Here is a 19,612-nt window from a genome sequence, read left to right on the forward strand (position 1 = left end):
TTCCCACTACCTTTCATTGATTAAATGTTGAAGAGACTAGCTGGCCAAGCATTTTACTACTTTTTGGATGGATATTCTAGATACAACCAAATTGTTGTGGATTCTCAAGACCAAGAGAAGACATCTTTCACTTGTCCATTTGGAATTTTCACTTACAAACACATGCCCTTTGGAATTTGCAATGCACCTGCGACATTTCAAAGGTGTATGCTATCCATTTTCTCCGATATGGATGAGAAATTTATAGAAGTTTTCATGAATGATTTTTCAGTTTTTGGTAATTCCTTTGCTAATTGTTTATACCATCTTGCCTTAGTTTTAAAAAGGTGTCAGGAAACAAATTTGGTTTTAAATTGAAAAAAAGTGTCATTTTATGATAATTGAGAAAATTGTTCTTGGACACTAAATTTTAAACAAGGACATAGAGGTGGACAAAGATAAAGTGCATGTAATCAAAATATTACCACTGATACGGACTTTATAAACCAATATCTGCAAAACTACCGATATGTACACTCATGCATGTTCATCATGATGTTTTTCTATACTTTTTCATATAAGAATACTCTTTCCAACGGCAGTGACAGTGATCAGGAACTCCGACAACGGCAGCAGCAGCTTGAGAATGGTCGCGACAATGGCTCTGGCGGTTTTGTAACACCCTAACATTCAAATTTCTTATGCTCGAGTCATAAATACTAAGGTGGTACTACACAAGGTGGAATTATTAAGCTAGAAGTTTGAAAAGGAGTAAAATAAAATCGCAGACAAAAGTACTCATGCGTCGAAGAAAAGGCACAAAATGCATAAGGATAATGAAACAAAATAAAATGTTAAGGAAGAATAGAAAAAAGACTATATATATATATATATATATATAAGCATAAGTATAATAGTCAATGTTTGGAGATTTTTTAAGAAGATTGAAAAAGATAGAGACATTATTGATTTTAGATGATAAATTTTTGTGTAAACTTTATTTTAACTTTTTACTAGAAATATTATTGATAGAGGATACTAAAAAAAATGATGATGAGATAGTGAATGCCATGTTTAATTTTTTGATGTATATAAATAAAATTTGGATTTAGTATGAATAATATACATTATTTGATATTTATTTTTTAATTTTTTTAATTTTTTACACATAAAAATAACAAAAAATAGAACAAAGCAATAACTTTTAATAGGTTTTATATGTGTTGTTGAGATAGAGAGGAACATATAAATAAAAGATCAGATAATCTACGGATTGATCCTAAAACATTTAGCTGGTAAGAAACTTTTGGTTCTGTAAGCGTTTGGAAGAGAGACAGAGACTGAGAGACTGAAATTGGAGCTAGAGATTGAGAGACAGAAATTAAAATAAGTCTCAATATTGTATTTGGTGTAAAGTTGAAGACAAAGACTGAAATAAGAATGAATCTCTAATTTAATTTACACAAAAGGTAAAATTAGAATTAATTAATTAAAATGTGGGTATTTTAGATATAAACTGTTATTAAAATTTCAGTATTCATTTTAAAAAATTTCAGTCTCCTGTATTGCTACTTTTTGGAGGGGAAAAGCTCTACATCAATGTAAAAGTTACATGGATGCTATCCATGTAACTTTCACTCCATGCCCCGCACCCCCTATTTATTATACATGCGCCTCTTATAACCTATATAACGAATCCTTATTTTTCTTTATCAACGTTTCTTAACGTAAACCTTCTCATACAACGTAAACCTCTTTTGCGTTCTTCTTCATGCTCTTCTTCTTCTTCTTCTTCTTCTTCTTCTTCTTTAACCTAATTAATTCATTGTTCTCCTCTTTCGTAATTTTCATCTCTGTATTATGGATCTGGATTGATTCAACACAATTAGCTTCGTCGTTCATCTTCTTCTTCGTTTTCTTCTTCGATCTGCACTTTTGAATTGAAACAATAAATGAATCAACTTCAAATCAGTTGAATGACTACGATTTGGATGATTCTTCTGAAACGCATCAATTTGATGAGGTTTGGATTATTGAATTCTGAATCGAATTTAATGGAATGAAATTGCTAATTTTATTTAAAGTGAATTGAATGGACTGAGGTGATCTAAATCTGAATTGAATTTAATTCAATTGATAATATGTAACTGTGAGTAATTGTGAGTGTTAGTAACTGTGAGTAACTCTGAGTAAATTTGAGTAACTTTTCGGTTTGGTAAGTACTAAAGAGGTGATTCATCACGTTCATTTTTTGGTTCGGTACGCAGAAAGGAGTCTAACAAAAATTAGACCAACATGTTCTATTTTTTTCCTAAGCACTATATAATTGTTTCATCGTAATTAAGATTTTGGTTCACCATAATTAAGATTTCGGTTCACCATGCAGACCAGTTGTGTTGTGGATGAAAAATTTGTCCCAAAGGTGGGAATGATTTTCAAGACACTAGAAGAAGCTAGAAAGTTCTACAAACATTATTCCAAACTTGCTGGTTTTTCTACCAAAATCAGGAACATAACTTGGGACGGAGACAAGATTAAGAATCAACTAATTGTATGCTCTAAAGAGGGGAGGTAGAAATCAAAGATATCTCCAACTTTGAAGACAAATCCATCTGCTGGGTTAAATTGTCCAGCCAGAATTTATGTACACATAATGAAGGATGTTGGTCTTTGGACAATTTCCAAAGTTGTTTTGAATAACTCACATCCTTGTTGTCTAGACCAGGCTGAGATGTTCAAATAACACAGGGAGCTTAGCATGTTCGTGCGTCACACCATTGAAACCCACGAGGAAGCCAGAATCAGACCAAGCAAAACTTACTAATCATTTGTGGCAGCAGCTGGCAGCCACCGTGAACTAGGTTTTATAGAAAAAGACGTAAAGATTACATCACAAGGGAAGTATGGAATATTTCCGAAGACGACGATGCCAAAGAATTTGGGAAGTACCTAGTTAGAATGAAAGAGAAGAACCAAAATTTCTCTTTTGATCTCAACCTTGAAGGTGATCACTGCATTAAACATGCATTCTAGGCTGATGCAAGAAGTAGGGTTGCATTTGATTATTTCGAAGACGTGGTTTTATTTGACACCACCTATAACACAAATAGGTATTCGGTTCATTCAAATATTTTTTTATGTTCAGTGAGTGTATATATTTCGGTTCACCACCGTTTGCTTGTTATTTATGCAGGTACAATTTGGTTTTAGGTTCTTTTGTTGGCGTGAATCACCACAGCCAGTGGACACTTCTTGGAGGCGCGCTAATGAAAAATGAGGACATTCATTCATTCAAATGGCTATTTAAGTGTTGGCTACGTTGCATAGGAGGGAAGGCACCAAAAGGTATTCTTACCGATCAATGCGCATCAATTCAAAGGGCAATTGAGCTTTGCATGCCAACAACAATTCATCACTGGTGTATCTGGCACATCATGAAGAAGATCCCAAGCAAACTAAACGGCTACAAGGGACACATTGATATTGAACAAGGGATGAGCGATGTTTGGAACTCGTTCACAAAAGACGTATTTGACAGAAACTGGAACGATTTCCTCACAAAGTATGGTCTCGGAGACAATAAGTGGCTTTCGGATAATTGAGATTTCAATTCGAATTATTTTTATGGTCATATCTTTTTTTCCCAAAAGCATGCACTATTTTCGGTTCACCACACCTTATAAGTTCGATTTGGTATGCAGAGTTGTACGAGGATCGGCATATATAGATTCTGGTTTACTTGGATTACCACTTTTGGGTCGGGATGAGAAGCACGCAAAGGAGTGAGAGTATTCATTCATTTTTCAACAAGTTCATCACGTGGAATAGCTCCTTGAGACAATTTGTGAAGCAATATGACAATTGCCTAGCATGTAGAGAGCAAGCAGAGAGAGAATTCGATGCTGCAGATTTTCACACTGTGATACCGTTGATGACATGTCATCATGTCATGTTTTTCTATGCTTTTTCTTTGTTATTTTAAGGTTTTATGCACTTTCTTGAGTTACAAGTAAGCCAATTGGGTAGAAATTCATGATTCCTTAGATTCAATCAACCATGGATGAATTGATGCATTTTCATGAGATTTTGTGCTATAATTGTCATATATTATGGAAGAGAAACAATCTCATGATTTGAAGCATAGCTTTGATGTTTTTGATTGGTTGATGATAGATGAAACAAAGCTTGGAAGGAGGTTGGAAGAAGATGAAGAATGCCCTGGAGAAGAACCAACGTTTGAGCCAACGTTTGACCTCAAACGTTGAGGCAAACGTTGGCTGAAGAAGAAGCTCTTGGAAGGTAACGTTTGCGCCAACGTTTGACCTCAAACGTTGAGGCAAACGTTGGCGCCTAAAAGAAGAAAGATTGAGCTTCTGGGCAGCGACGTTTGAGCCAACGTTTGACCTCAAACTTGATGTCAAACGTTGGCGCCTCACAGCCTGAAGGGGTATACTTCCAACAAGAATAACTTGAGCTACAGAACTCCAAATGAGGTGATTCAAAAAGCAATGGAAGGTAGGAATCAAGAGCTTTCCAAGCATATATGGCACTGCATGGTGGACACTAAAATTGAGGGAGAAAACTGCCCCGAAAATGCATAAACGAACATGGTGTCAACCTGCAGTAAGGACAGCTGACCTCTGCACCTTCGACGGAGTATAACTCGAGCTGTGGAGCTCCAAATGATGCGCTTCCAACGGCATTGGAAAGTAGACATTCAGGGCTTTCCAACAATATATAATAGTATGGGGTGGAAAATGCTTTTGAGCCTCCAGAATCTGGCGTTTTCGACCACGTTTGAGGCAAACGTCGCCTCAAACGTTGCACACCAAAGCCAGCGACCCTGTCCCCTTCAAAGGAGCATAACTTGAGTTGTAGATGTCCAATTGATGTGCTTCCAGTTGCGTTGGAAAGCTGACATTCAGATCTTTCCAACCATATATAATAGTCTATAGTGGGCATGAAATTGACAACATTGACAAGAGGACAAAGAAGCGTTCCAAAACTTGAACCCCACGCCTGCACCAACGTTTGACCTCAAACGTGAGGTCAAACGCCAATGACAGCAAAATGGCTGGTTCTGCATAATTTACACGAAGACGTTTGAGTCAACGTTGACTCAAACGTGAATGCTCCAGAGTCCAAATTGCAAGCGAATTTCTTCTCAAAACCAAGGCCATCCGGATCCATCTTCAACCCAATTTCATTCCAAAGCAAGCAAAGCCCAATTGACATCACTCAAAGGCACACGAAACAATTTGATTTGGAATTTCATTTTCTTTGTAATTTGCTTTCAATTTCATTTTTCATTTTGTAAAGACCTATATAAAGGCATTGGTTTCACTTCACTAGGAGGCTGGCTCCATTAGGGAGTAGTAGTAGTAGATAGCTCTCTCTTTTAGTTTTCATTTCTGTTTTGAATTGTGGATTGAGAATTGAAGGAATTCTGTTTCAATTTTGATCTACAATTTCTCTTGTTATTCTTCGGCAAAATTTCAGTGCATTGTGACTTGGATCTAAAGTTTTCATTCATTGCTTTCATCTTTAATTTCCTCTGCAAATTGTTCTCTGTTGGATCAAGGAAGGGCTTGAGATCTAGACTTGGTTTTCTAGTCTCATTGAGCCCCTGAGATCTTCAATTTCTCTTTCAGATTTCACAATTGAGTTGAATTTACTTGCTGTTGGATTCTTCAAGTGATTTTTCTTTTCTGCTTAAGATTCGCTGCAACCCATTTCATATTCTGGATTTCTGATTGTTTGCACTTTGAATTCTCTTGTTTAACTTTGAATCCCAGTATCCAATTTCCTTTATTCATCCTGCAATTTACATTTCCAGTTACTTGATCTATTGCTCTCTTTAATTCCCCTGCTCCCACTTCCCTTTACATTAAATGCAATTTACCTTCCTTGTCATTTAAGATTTTGCCAATTTACATTCCGTGCTCTTTACGTTTCTTGTCATTTACTTTCTGCAACTTTAAATTTCTTGTCATTTACATTCTGTTGGTTACTCTTCACACAATCCATTAATGTTAGCTTGACTAAACTAATCACCCACTAAAGTTGCTTGATCCATCAATCCCTGTGGGATCGACCTCACTCTAAGTGAGTTATTACTACTTGATGCGACCCGGTATACTTGCCGGTTGGATTTGTGTGTTGGAAATTCATTTTCCGCAAAAACACCCATCAAGTTTTTGGCGCCGTTGCTGGGGATTGATTAGATCAACAATGATTAAGTGGGTAAGAAGTCTAGATCAAGCATTTTCTTTGTTTTTGTTCTCTATTCTAAGTTGAAACCAAGGTGTTTGAGTTATTGCCTCACTAAGAAATTCTGTCTCTGTGACATGAATTTCAATTTCCATTGATGTTGCATTTTACAAAATACAAATGGAGTTCAACTCATCTTATGGTCAAACAAAATTTTACGGGATATTGCCCACCATCACCATCCTCTAATGGTGGCTGGGAATATCACCAAGAATTAACAGAGTCTGAGCACTCCAATTCATGGAGATTTGCTTCAGAGACACAAGATGAGCAAGAGAATCATATGGGATACTTCCCACCACCACAAAATGATTCAAGTCATTATTCTAATGGTGGCTGGGAGTATCACCAAGGAATGAAAGAGCATTCACCCTCACGTCCCAGTTTCTCATTTGAAAGCTCTTCATCACTAGATTATGCCTCAACACAAAGTTTCCTCCAAAATCCATACAAGTCATCCCATCAATCACACAACTCATTCCACACCCCTCAACACAGCTTCACCACAACATATCCACGTCACCAAAATTACTCTCAACCTTCATCTCTTGAACCACCAGATGAGGATTACCTTCAAGCCATTGAAATACATAGAAAACTCGTGGAAAGATACACACAACCCCAATCCTGGAAAGAAATCATCCTCAAGAAGATGAATGAGCCCTTAGAGCAAACAAGGAGGAACTTAGAACCATCAAACAGAGAGGATGAAGACCAATTGGTGGGTGAGGAAATGGAAAAGCAAGATGAGGAAGCCTCTGTGGCAAGTGAAATTTCAGTGAAAAAGGAAGAGGTGGTGGAAGTATTTGGACATGAGCCAAGGATTCTACATTCACAAGAGCCACTTAAGGTGACAATGAAACACAAAGATTCCCTCCCAGAGGCATTAATGGAAAATCATGAAGAAGAAAGGGAGGAAGACATTCAAGAGAAGTCACACTCAACTGAAGTAGAGAAGTACATGAAGGAAAAGCTCATGGAACCACCAATGCAAGAGGCTCTTGATAAAGAAATCACTCCAACAATCACACAGCAACCAAAACTTGGATTCAAGGAAGTGAAGGCAATTAACAAAAGCACCAAGAAGAGGATTGTGACCAAGATATCAAGGACAACATTCAAGAAAAGGTCAACTGCAAACAATCCTCCCCCTGATCAAGCAAGCAAGCTCAACCAAGCCAATTTCAAAAGAAAGCTTGCTGAGAGGAAACCAAGAAAGGGGACAATAGCTGAAACTTCTCATCTCTTGGAGTCATTCCTCTTAAGAAACTGGAAAAAGAGGAAGAAAGTGAATAATAGGTAAACAGTAGGTAACATTCCTTCTCCTTGCTTTGTTTAATTTTCAATAAATTGACATATGGTTGCATTCTAAGTTTGGTGTTGCTATGCAACAAAACTTGGTTCCAATGTTTATTAGATACTTGCATCAATTCCAAGTGAAAGTGTCACACTAAGTTTGGTGTGCCACTTATCTTTTATGCCATGTATCATGCACACCAACTTATGTTTGCAATCGCAATGTCTTTGTCTCTTGTGCCTTGATTTTTATCTTAAATTTTGCTTGCTTGCAACACATGTACTGCTAACATTTCATTGTGCAAGACATTCATGATCCATCTTAGCCCCATAGCCATTGTTCTAATTGTTGCTTGAGGATGAGCAAGCATTCTGAGTTTGGCAAGGGAAAGAGGAAGAATAGAGGAAAAAGGACAACAATAATGAAGATGAACTACAAGGTTGTAGAGCTCCTTTTCTTCTCATTTGTTTCCAGCACTTAAATTTCATGATTGTCTTTATCTTCTCTGTTTACATGTGTATATGAATAAAGCATAGCTTGAATCTTGATTTGTAACATGTTGCTGTGGCATTATAATTACCAACTTGAATTTTGTGAGTTCAAAAGCAGTAAAGCATCATGATCATAAACAAACAAGGAATTAAAGAAGAATTTAGCATGTGCATAAAAGTATTGGAAAGCTAGTATGTTTGATTGTTGCTTAATTGCATTAGATTTTATTTAATTGAAGTTTTCATCTAGTGCATTTTTGTGAAATCTTTTGAAATCGTGAAAACCTTGAAGAAGCAAATACAAAATAAGGCAAGAAAAGAAAAAGGGAAAGAATGAGAACGCTGAAGGCTCTGAGTACCAATGGCAATTTATTTGCTAAGTGCTTGTGGTGTTTATGTATCAGGCCAAATGCTTGAAAACAAAACACTTAGAAGTCAAGGCGAGGCTCAAGTGCAAAAGCACTCCCTCAAAGCTCAAGGTTCTGAGCATCAATGATTAGAGAGTCAAGAAAAGAAACAAATGAGCTTAATGAAGTCCTCTAATTCAATGCTTGTGGTGCTTATGTATCAAGTGGTAATACTTGAAAACAAAGCATTTAGAATCGTAGCTTTGTTATCAACTCATGGGGCAAAGCACCCAAAAGGAGAAGCAAAAAAAAAAAATTCAAAAGCTTGTTTCAAGGAAGAATTATAAGAAAAAGATTTCATAAATTAAGTTAGATGGAAGCATCAATCATTTACACCTCTTCTGTAATTGTAGCATGCATTAAAAACTAGCTTACCATGAAAATTGAGTTGCTATTCTTCTTACCTTGGATTGTCAATCTCTATTGCATGATTCTTTTTTTGCTTGAGGACAAGCAAGGTTTAAGTTTGGTGTTGTGATGACATGTCATCATGTCATGTTTTTCTATGCTTTTTCTTTGTTTTTTTTAAGGTTTTATGCACTTTCTTGAGTTACAAGTAAGCCAATTGGGTAGAAATTCATGATTCCTTAGATTCAATCAACCATGGATGAATTGATGCATTTTCATGAGATTTTGTGCTATAATTGTCATATATTATGGAAGAGAAACAATCTCATGATTTGAAGCATAGCTTTGATGTTTTTGATTGGTTGATGATAGATGAAACAAAGCTTGGAAGGAGGTTGGAAGAAGATGAAGAATGCCCTGGAGAAGAACCAACGTTTGAGCCAACGTTTGACCTCAAACGTTGAGGCAAACGTTGGCTGAAGAAGAAGCTCTTGGAAGGTAACGTTTGCGCCAACGTTTGACCTCAAACATTGAGGCAAACGTTGGCGCCTAAAAGAAGAAAGATTGAGCTTCTGGGCAGCGACGTTTGAGCCAACGTTTGACCTCAAACTTGATGTCAAACGTTGGCGCCTCACAGCCTGAAGGGGTATACTTCCAACAAGAATAACTTGAGCTACAGAACTCCAAATGAGGTGATTCAAAAAGCAATGGAAGGTAGGAATCAAGAGCTTTCCAAGCATATATGGCACTGCATGGTGGACACTAAAATTGAGGGAGAAAACTGCCCCGAAAATGCATAAACGAACATGGTGTCAACCTGCAGTAAGGACAGCTGACCTCTGCACCTTCGACGGAGTATAACTCGAGCTGTGGAGCTCCAAATGATGCGCTTCCAACGGCATTGGAAAGTAGACATTCAGGGCTTTCCAACAATATATAATAGTATGGGGTGGACAATGCTTTTGAGCCTCCAGAATCTGGCGTTTTCGACCACGTTTGAGGCAAACGTCGCCTCAAACGTTGCACACCAAAGCCAGCGACCCTGTCCCCTTCAAAGGAGCATAACTTGAGTTGTAGATGTCCAATTTATGTGCTTCCAGTTGCGTTGGAAAGCTGACATTCAGATCTTTCCAACCATATATAATAGTCTATAGTGGGCATGAAATTGACAACATTGACAAGAGGACAAAGAAGCGTTCCAAAACTTGAACCCCACGCCTGCACCAACGTTTGACCCCAAACGTGAGGTCAAACGCCAATGACAGCAAAATGGCTGGTTCTGCATAATTTACACGAAGACGTTTGAGTCAACGTTGACTCAAACGTGAATGCTCCAGAGTCCAAATTGCAAGCGGATTTCTTCTCAAAACCAAGGCCATCCGGATCCATCTTCAACCCAATTTCATTCCAAAGCAAGCAAAGCCCAATTGACATCACTCAAAGGCACAAGAAACAATTTGATTAGGAATTTCATTTTCTTTGTAATTTGCTTTCAATTTCATTTTTCATTTTGTAAAGGCCTATATAAAGGCATTGGTTTCACTTCACTAGGAGGCTGGCTCCATTAGGGAGTAGTAGTAGTAGATAGCTCTCTCTTTTAGTTTTCATTTCTGTTTTGAATTGTGGATTGAGAATTGAAGGAATTCTGTTTCAATTTTGGTCTATAATTTCTCTTGTTATTCTTCGGCAAAATTTCAGTGCATTGTGACTTGGATCTAAAGTTTTCATTCATTGCTTTCATCTTTAATTTCCTCTGCAAATTGTTCTCTGTTGGATCAAGGAAGGGCTTGAGATCTAGACTTGGTTTTCTAGTCTCATTGAGCCCCTGAGATCTTCAATTTCTCTTTCAGATTTCACAATTGAGTTGAATTTACTTGCTGTTGGATTCTTCAAGTGATTTTTCTTTTCTGCTTAAGATTCGCTGCAACCCATTTCATATTCTGGATTTCTGATTGTTTGCACTTTGAATTCTCTTGTTTAACTTTGAATCCCAGTATCCAATTTCCTTTATTCATCCTGCAATTTACATTTCCAGTTACTTGATCTATTGCTCTCTTTAATTCCCCTGCTCCCACTTCCCTTTACATTAAATGCAATTTACCTTCCTTGTCATTTAAGATTTTGCCAATTTACATTCCTTGCTCTTTACGTTTCTTGTCATTTACTTTCTGCAACTTTAAATTTCTTGTCATTTACATTCTGTTGGTTACTCTTCACACAATCCATTAATGTTAGCTTGACTAAACTAATCACCCACTAAAGTTGCTTGATCCATCAATCCCTGTGGGATCGACCTCACTCTAAGTGAGTTATTACTACTTGATGTGACCCGGTATACTTGCCGGTTGGATTTGTGTGTTGGAAATTCATTTTCCGCAAAAACACCCATCAACCGTGCCCAACAAAATCAGCAATAGAGGCACAGTTTCAGCGTGTATATACCCATGGGAAGTTCAGGGAAGTTCAAGCTCAATTTAGAGGTAAAGTGAATTGTATCACAAGATCAATGTATTCCACCCTAGGTTTCACAACATATGAAGTCATAGAGCAGGTCTCCAACTCCACATTCAACAAGTTTGTCATCAGCTATGACGCAGTATCACGAGATGTAAAGTGCCATTGCTTGCTGTTTGAGTCTAGGGGCATATTGTGCCGCCATTCCTTAAGGTAGCATTTGGTGGAGAGACAGAGACAGAAAGACTGAGACTGAGAGACAAAGACTAAGAGACAGAGATTGAAATTAATCTCAGTATTTTATTTGGTGGAAAGTGGGAGACAGAAATTGAAGCAAGAATGAAATTGTAATTTAATTTGTACATAAGGTAAAAATGGAATTAATTAATTGAAATGAAGGTATTTTAGGTATAAAATGTTATTAACGTTTCAGTTTCCATCTCTAAAAATTTTAGTCCCCTATGCCCCTACTTTTTGGAGGTATTGAAATACTGAAATTTTGGGGACAGAGACAGAAATTTTAGTACCAATCTCTGAACCAACAAACATGATACTGAGTCTCAGTCTCCCAGCCTCTATCTCAGTACCTCAAAACAAATGCTACCTAAGTGTTCTAAGCTTTGAGCGAGTGGATAACGTGGCACCGAAATACATATTGGAACGCTGGAGCAAAAACATAAAGAGGAGGCATACACACATCAAGAGCAGCCAAGATAAACCTCTACTAGAGCCAAGAAGTAATAGATTTGACGAATTGGTGTTTCGGTCACACAATATATGTGAATTTGCATCTGAGCCTGAAAAGTTGACCGGAATTTTGCATCGAGCATTTGACAAGGTCATGGTGGAGATGGAAGAATATCAAGGGAGAAGCAAAGGAAAAAGTTTGTTAACCCACGAAGAAGTGACATTAAGCAATGTGAATGACCTTCAAAGTCCACCACGTGTCAAAACAAGAGGTCGGCCCAAGAACAGACTTGGATCAAACCTGGAAAAAAAGATCTCAAATGCTGTGAAGAAAAAGAAAAAGACAGCTCCAAGCGAGGTAAAATTGACTTGCTTTTGATTATTTAAAAATTGAAATGTTCATTTTGCTAATACACAATTATGTCTTTTGTAGTTGAACCTTTTAGACTCCAAATCATCGATTCAGTCAAGCTCCACTCTTTACAATACACCAGATATGAATTATCCAAGAGAGGATTGTACAAGTTTTAGCTTTTATTAATGTAAACTTTTGTTCACCCATGAGAAAATTTTGGTTCACCATGGTTATAGCAGGTTTAATTTCTGAATGTTGATAGTCTTTAAGGAATAGTCACTTTTTTGTGAAATTCTATATTGATATATGCAATTTTTCGATACATCTAGTTTATTAATTTCTAAGTTGAATAGTTAGAATTTGTTTTTTGGTTCATGGTTCAGAGTTCAGAGTTCAGGGTTTAAGGATTAGGCTTTAGGGTTTAAGGTTTAGAGTTTGGGGTTTCAGGGTTTAGGGTTTTAGAGTTTAGGGTTTCTGGGTTTAGGGTTCAGTGTATAGGAGTTCAGTGTGTTTCATACTTTTGGTTCACCCCCTGTATTAATTTTGGTTCACCGTGTTCATGGTTGAGGGTTTAGGGTTTAGGTTTCTTGGGTTTGGGGTTCAGGGTTCAGGGTTATAGGGCTTTAGGGTTTACGGTAGGGTTCAGGGTTTATGGTTTAGGGTTTAGCATTCAGGGTTCAGAGTTCAGCGTTCAAGGTTCAAGTTCAGTGTTCAGGGTTCGGGCTCAGGGTTTAGGGTTTAGGGTTTAGGGTTTAGGGTTTAGGGTTTAGGGTTTAGGTTTTAGGGTTTAGGGATTTATGGTTTATGGGTTTAGCATTCAGTATTCAAGGTTCTGGTTTTAGTGTTTAGGGTTTAGGGTTTACGGTTCAGTGTTTATGGGTTCAGTGTGTTCTACCTTTCGGTTCGCCCAGTGTATTAATTTTGGTTCACTGTGTACTTTTGGAGTTCATAATGTATTGGTAATCACCCTGATCTCTTTCACCGTGAACCTGCAACAAAACAACAGCCAAGCAGTTCCAACAGGTATATAACAAGACAAGGGGTAATCCATCTTGAATTAGCATATACATTAACATTAGATCTATACATTAATATTAACATTTACATTAATGTTGACATATATACATTCAAAAGAAGCAGTGTCTGCTTTTTTAAACAAGTTAAACAAAATATTGTTAACTAGAACCATTCAAACTGCACTGGAACAATTTTTTCTTTTTTTCATGAGCCTCTTTTGTCTTATTCTTTCTGCTAGTATTATATTGTCGAATTCCGATTCTAATTTGGATTCCGAAAAAGATTCTTCTTCCGAAGAGGAATCCACAACAACAACTTTCTTTTCTTCTTTCTCCCTTTTTCGTTTCTCTTTCCCCTTCAGAAAAGTTTCCTTTATTTGCTTTCTATACGGAAGTCCCTAAAACACAAAATTATTTAGTTAGCAGAGTATTTGAAATGAGGAAATACAAAACCAATCAGGTGAATTAAAATGACCACAAACACTGAACCGAATGCAATTTATGTGATGAATAATACGTGATAAACATTCAATTATCAAGAAAAATATTTCTGCATGCAAAATGATTCAAATCAACACATTACCATTGTGTCCGTTGCTTCCTCAGAAATCCGATCGAGCATCATCTTCTTTGTCCAATAGGCCACCCATGGTGCCGGGGGAGCATCAAGTCCATCCAAGCAAGGGAACTTGGTTTCATGGAAGTATATCAGCATCAAAACAAAAACGCATCCTTCAATGAACTGTTTCTTCCCCTTTCTCATGTTTTTGATTCCATTCCTCAAGAAGTTGAGCACATGACTTGCCCAATCCCACTGTCGGATGTTGTCTACACAAAAGAAAGGCGGCTTATGGATCGCGGAGGCAATGCTTCCCGTCGTCCGTAGTAAGACGCATTTCTGTACGAAGACGACAAAAGTCCTGCAGAATTTTCGTCGGTTCTCCTCCCCTTCAACACTCATATTTAGGACAGACTTTGTCAAAGTCGGCAACATAACACATTTGAGGCTGTCAAATATTGTCTTATCTTCCTCATTCAGTTTGCAATAGTCAACCTTTTTAGGAAAACGATCCCCCTAGAATATTTTAATAGCAACAAATGAGCCAAAAAGGTACAGTTTAATTTTTTATATACCAATGAACCGAAATTAAAGGTAGCAATGAACCGACGTTAAAGGAAACAATGAACCGAAATATAAGAAAGCAATGAACCGAAAATAAGCAAGAAGTGGAAAGTATATTACCGCCGTGGTTTAAACCCAACGCAGCAGCTACCTTGGTATATGTTATGTATATTTTTCCATGGAGAGTTTTCAGGCAACCATGATACTCATGATAGCAATCAATCAATTCTCTTAAGAGGGCGTGAGAGACGTTTATTTTCGGGACATGTGCCAGGGCACCGAATCCCATTTCTTCAACTATATCTTTCTTTTCCTGACTCATATTCTTGAACACTGTTGTTATTGCCTTTGTCACCATTGTTTTGTTTCTGTTTTGCTGTAATGAAAAAAATTGGTCAATACTTCACTCAATACACTGATAATAGTATCACATTAATCTTAAACCCTGAACCGAACTGAACAACATTAATTTGGTTAATAAATTGTAGTATTACTACTTGTCAAAAAGATTGGGGATACCATATTTTTTCAAAATTTTATCCATTTTGCATAAATGTCAAAGAACATTTGATTAATTTTCCATATATTAGTTTACTCAAAACTAAATTTATTTTGGTACCGAAGAAATATATTTTTCATAAATAAGAACAAGAATGTTGATATTGCTCAAAACTATGTCCTAAAAAATTCTAGTCATCCAACTATGCCAAGAGGATCCTTGAAATTTGCATGCCCTTGTCTAAGACTATAATAATGGGTAATAATGTGAAAGATGGAACAAAACCAAGTTTTTTTTCCATGCAAAAAAAGTACTGAATAGAGTAACAAGCAATTTTAAAGCCCTAGTTACACTATCCACTGAACTGATTGAAAATAACAACAAATTTCATTCCAAGCGCTTTAAACTGTAAAAAAGCATTCACAATAGTTTGATCTTTTAAATGAAGCAAATCAATCCAGTAAACCAAAAACGCAACTAGGAGAAACGTGACATTGCAAGATTTCAAGTGAACAGTAGTTTTCTCATACCTTTGGTAGTCTCTGTTGTTATTTTCGTTCGTTTGTGGTTGTTCATTGCCAAATCTTCTTGCTATTCTTTTGTAGTAGTGGCTTTCGCAGAGAACGTGACTGAAATTTGAGTGATTTTGAGAGAGATTCGAAAAGAAGGATTGGTTTCATGGGTTTTGAAGAAGAAGAAATATTTTTTTATAATGAAACGCGTGGAAGTCACGTTTATTTTAGTGGCATTGGAGGCGGGTAAATTTATTTGGGCTTGGGTCAACTTGGGATTTTTGGGCTTATGGGTTCAGCGTTCATTATTCAGGGTTTAGGGTTTAGGGTTTGGGGTTCTAGGTTCAGGGTTTTAGGGGTTTAGGGTTTACGGTAGGGTTCAGCACTTAGGGTTTAGTGTTTAGGGTTTAGGGTTTAGGTTCAAAGTTTAGAGTTCAGGGTTACGGTTTAGGGTTTAGGTTTTAGGGTGTATGGTTTTGGTTATAGTTTTAGGGTTTTAGTGATTCAGGGTTTATGGGTTTAGGGTTCAATGTTCAGGGTTCTGATTTTAGTATTTAGGTTTTAGGGTTTAGAGTTCAAGGTTTAGGGGTTCAGTGTGTTTTTACATTTTGGTTCGCCCAGTGTATTAATTTCAGTTCACTGTATTCTTTTGGAGTTCAAGGTTTAGGTGTTCAGTGTCTTTCTACATTTCGGTTCGCCTAGTGTAATAATTTCGGTTCACTACATTCTTTTGGAGTTCGTAATGTATTGGTAAATACAGTGATTGCAATCACTGAGAACCTGGAATAAAATAGCAGCCAGATAGTTCCAACAGATATATAAATATTAACATTTGATACATATATTGATATTAAGAATACATACATACATATATATATATATTAACATTGATGTATATACATTTGTAAGAAGCATTGTTTGCTTTTTTAACATGTTAAACAAAATATATACAACTACTATATGCATTGTTTGATACATACATTGACATATATACATTTGAAGTATGCTTTTTTTTTTGCTTTTTAAACAAGTTAAACTAAATATTGTTAATTACAAATAGTACATGCTATTTGCTATCTAAATCTCCAGATGTGTATTTATAATAAGGGCTGGAGATGAAAGCAGATGGCTTGGTGAGTCTTATTGCTTTAGAATCTGAAATCACTTGGTTCCTGATTTTGTTCATTTCATGCAACAGAAAATTTGGACCATATTGGTATCTGAATTCATCAATCTCTTTCTGCATTTCAATTGAAATGAATTTGTTACATAAGAAATGAACCCAAATGAAATAAGAACAATATCATTCAAAGCCCTAATCATACTCTAAAAATGCAATCACAATAACCCTACACCCTGAACAAATTAAATATCAAGTGAATCAAAATCACATTAAATAACAACAAATTTCATTCAAAGCCCTAGTTATACTGTAAAAATGCAATCACAGTAACCCCAAACGCTAAACAAATTAAAAGGAGGCCACCGAACCAAAAAATATTCACTTGGTGAATCAAACTTATAAGAGTCACCGAACCGAAAATTGTTTATGTGGTGAATAAAAAATGGTGATCAAATTTCAATCAACAATAATAGTATTTCTCTATGGAAAAGAACTATTGAACAGAGTAACAACCAACTTCAAAGCTCTAGTTACAATATCAACTTAACTGAATGAAATAAGAAAAGAAAGAAGTTTATTAATTTAGAAAATACTTACTTGTGCCCAAGCTTTAAATTTATATCTCTTTTCCCGCTTTTTATTTTTTGTGGATCTATTGTTTTGAGCCATTTCATCATGAATATTCCACAATCATAGCTGAGCAAGAATTGAGTATAATACGATCAAAAGTATATAAAATAAAACACATTAAAAATAGCACTATAGAAGAGAAAGATTCTTACGTTGTACGTTGACCATTCAATGGGATATACTCTGCTTCCTCTCCTAGTGCATCCTCCATTAAGGATTCCGCCCCAGCGTACACCCTCATATGGGAAATTATTAAACTCTGAAAGAGAAAAAAAAAGTAAATAAACAAAACCAACAACAGTGAACGAAACTCCTCTCATGTACAGAATAATTTCAATAATTTTACAAGAAAATCACTTACAACAAATTTGTTTATTTCCTTTCTTGAATCGGGTATTTCTTCTGGCTTCTTGTTGATAGGGTCAAGGACATAGAATTTCTTTTTTTTTTTCATCAGCAATCCACAACCACCAATGCACTCCATAGCAAATTGGGACAAATATCTGAAGTTTCGGAAAATTATAGAATATATCAGTAGAAACAATAGCAAACAAGAGAATTATCAAAGATTTTTAGATATTATAACTTACAAATGGATGCGATGCAAGTTTCCTTTTGTCAATAAATTGGCAGTGGTGGGCATACTGCTGAATATCGAAACTGTGGGCTTTCTTTGTCTTCTTATCATAGTAGTTCTCGCCATATGTTCCCACGATAAAATTCTGTAAAATGAACGTCAATTAAATCATATTTCACCGAACCGAACACAAATCATATGCTGAATAAAACGTGGAAAACATTCAATCATCAAGAGAAAAGTTTTCTTAATGCAAAAGAACTCAACAGAAGACATAAGAATCAGGTGAACTAATATTAACATTCTCATTGAACCGAAAAGTAATAAGCAGTGAATAAGAAATTTACTTACCACAATATCCATCGGCACAATGTATATTTGTTCTTGATACCCCTTAGTTTTTATTTCGTTGAGAATCAAGCTGTGTATGCTAACCACCTACAAGATGAAAATTTATGAGACATACTATATAAGAGTGCTTAAAAAAATTATTAATGTTAACACAATTGGCAAAGGATTTTACCACAGCATGCACTTGTTCTCCAGGCATTAGAGACATGAAATATTCTCTTACTCCCTCGTAGAGTGCCTCATGTTTCAAGACAAATATTGCTTCATATTCACTGGTACCATCTCTTGTCTGTTTCACACGTGTCATCTAATGATAACACTTTTTAATCAGCTAGTTCTTGATTTTTGTCTTTTTCTGTGGGGTTTTGTAAACTTGAGCTGCTGGTAAGATTCGTTGTAAAGATGTTCCTTCAGCAAATTTTAATGCTGCGGTCACTCCAGCATCTACCACCGTCTCTGCCAGAATTTTGAGCTCTGAAACAGTCGATTGAAAGGGCTAACTTGGTTGAGATGCTGGTGGACTTATCCGAAAGCTAAAGAAAGGCCTTTCATCTTTCCTTTCCTTAGGTTGAGCAGCACTGCACGATGATAGATATTTAACAATGATATTAAACAAAAATGATATTTAATCAATATAGTGAACCGAATTTCAAACAGATAATGAACCTAAATCCAAACTATTAGTGAACTGAAATGATATTAAACAAAAATGATATTAAAGAAAAGCAAGAAACATACCTGTCAAATGATGATAAGATTAGAGTTTCTTTTTCTGATTACCGTGCCACCAGATTTTTTTTGGGATTGTTCTTCATCAGAAACTTGATAGACATCGGCATCCTTGAAAAACTATTCAATAACAGAGCTTGTAATAGACCCTATAACACCCTGCTTTTTGGCTTCTGGACGGTAGCTATAAGAAACATAAGAGAGTCCAAAGACAACAACACAATAAATTTATTTCTGGTTTCAACCGAACCATAATTAAACCATGTATAAGCGGTCAACATTATCGATATTTATATAAGCAGTAAAACTTACACATCAACATGTGCTTCTTGTTTGGATTGTTGCAGTGTTGGTTAATCACAGGGCTGTTGTTGCTATTCCAGAGGTCTGCTGCATTAAACAGTAAATATTTCTATAATTATCCCAAACTGTTATCATATTTAACAAAGCTATTTAACAGAAATTACATTAATCATTACAGTGAATCGAAATCCAAACAAATAGTGAACCAAAATCTAAACTTATAGTGAACTGAAATTATATTAAACAAAAGTGTTATTAAAGAATTTAATGTTTACACATTAACAGGTGCTTCTTCTTCTGATTCTTGTTGCACCGGTGGTTCTTGGGCTTGTTGCTGTTGTTCTTTTGCAGGGTTGTTGCATTAAATAGAAAACAGTTCAATAACAACCATTAAAATTAATAAAAAGAATTTTTATATGAAACTTACACTTCATTAGAAACTTCACACACATAGTCATCTT

The sequence above is a fragment of the Arachis hypogaea genome, chromosome 3 (assembly GCF_003086295.3).
Source record: "Arachis hypogaea cultivar Tifrunner chromosome 3, arahy.Tifrunner.gnm2.J5K5, whole genome shotgun sequence".
NCBI lineage: Eukaryota > Viridiplantae > Streptophyta > Magnoliopsida > Fabales > Fabaceae > Arachis > Arachis hypogaea.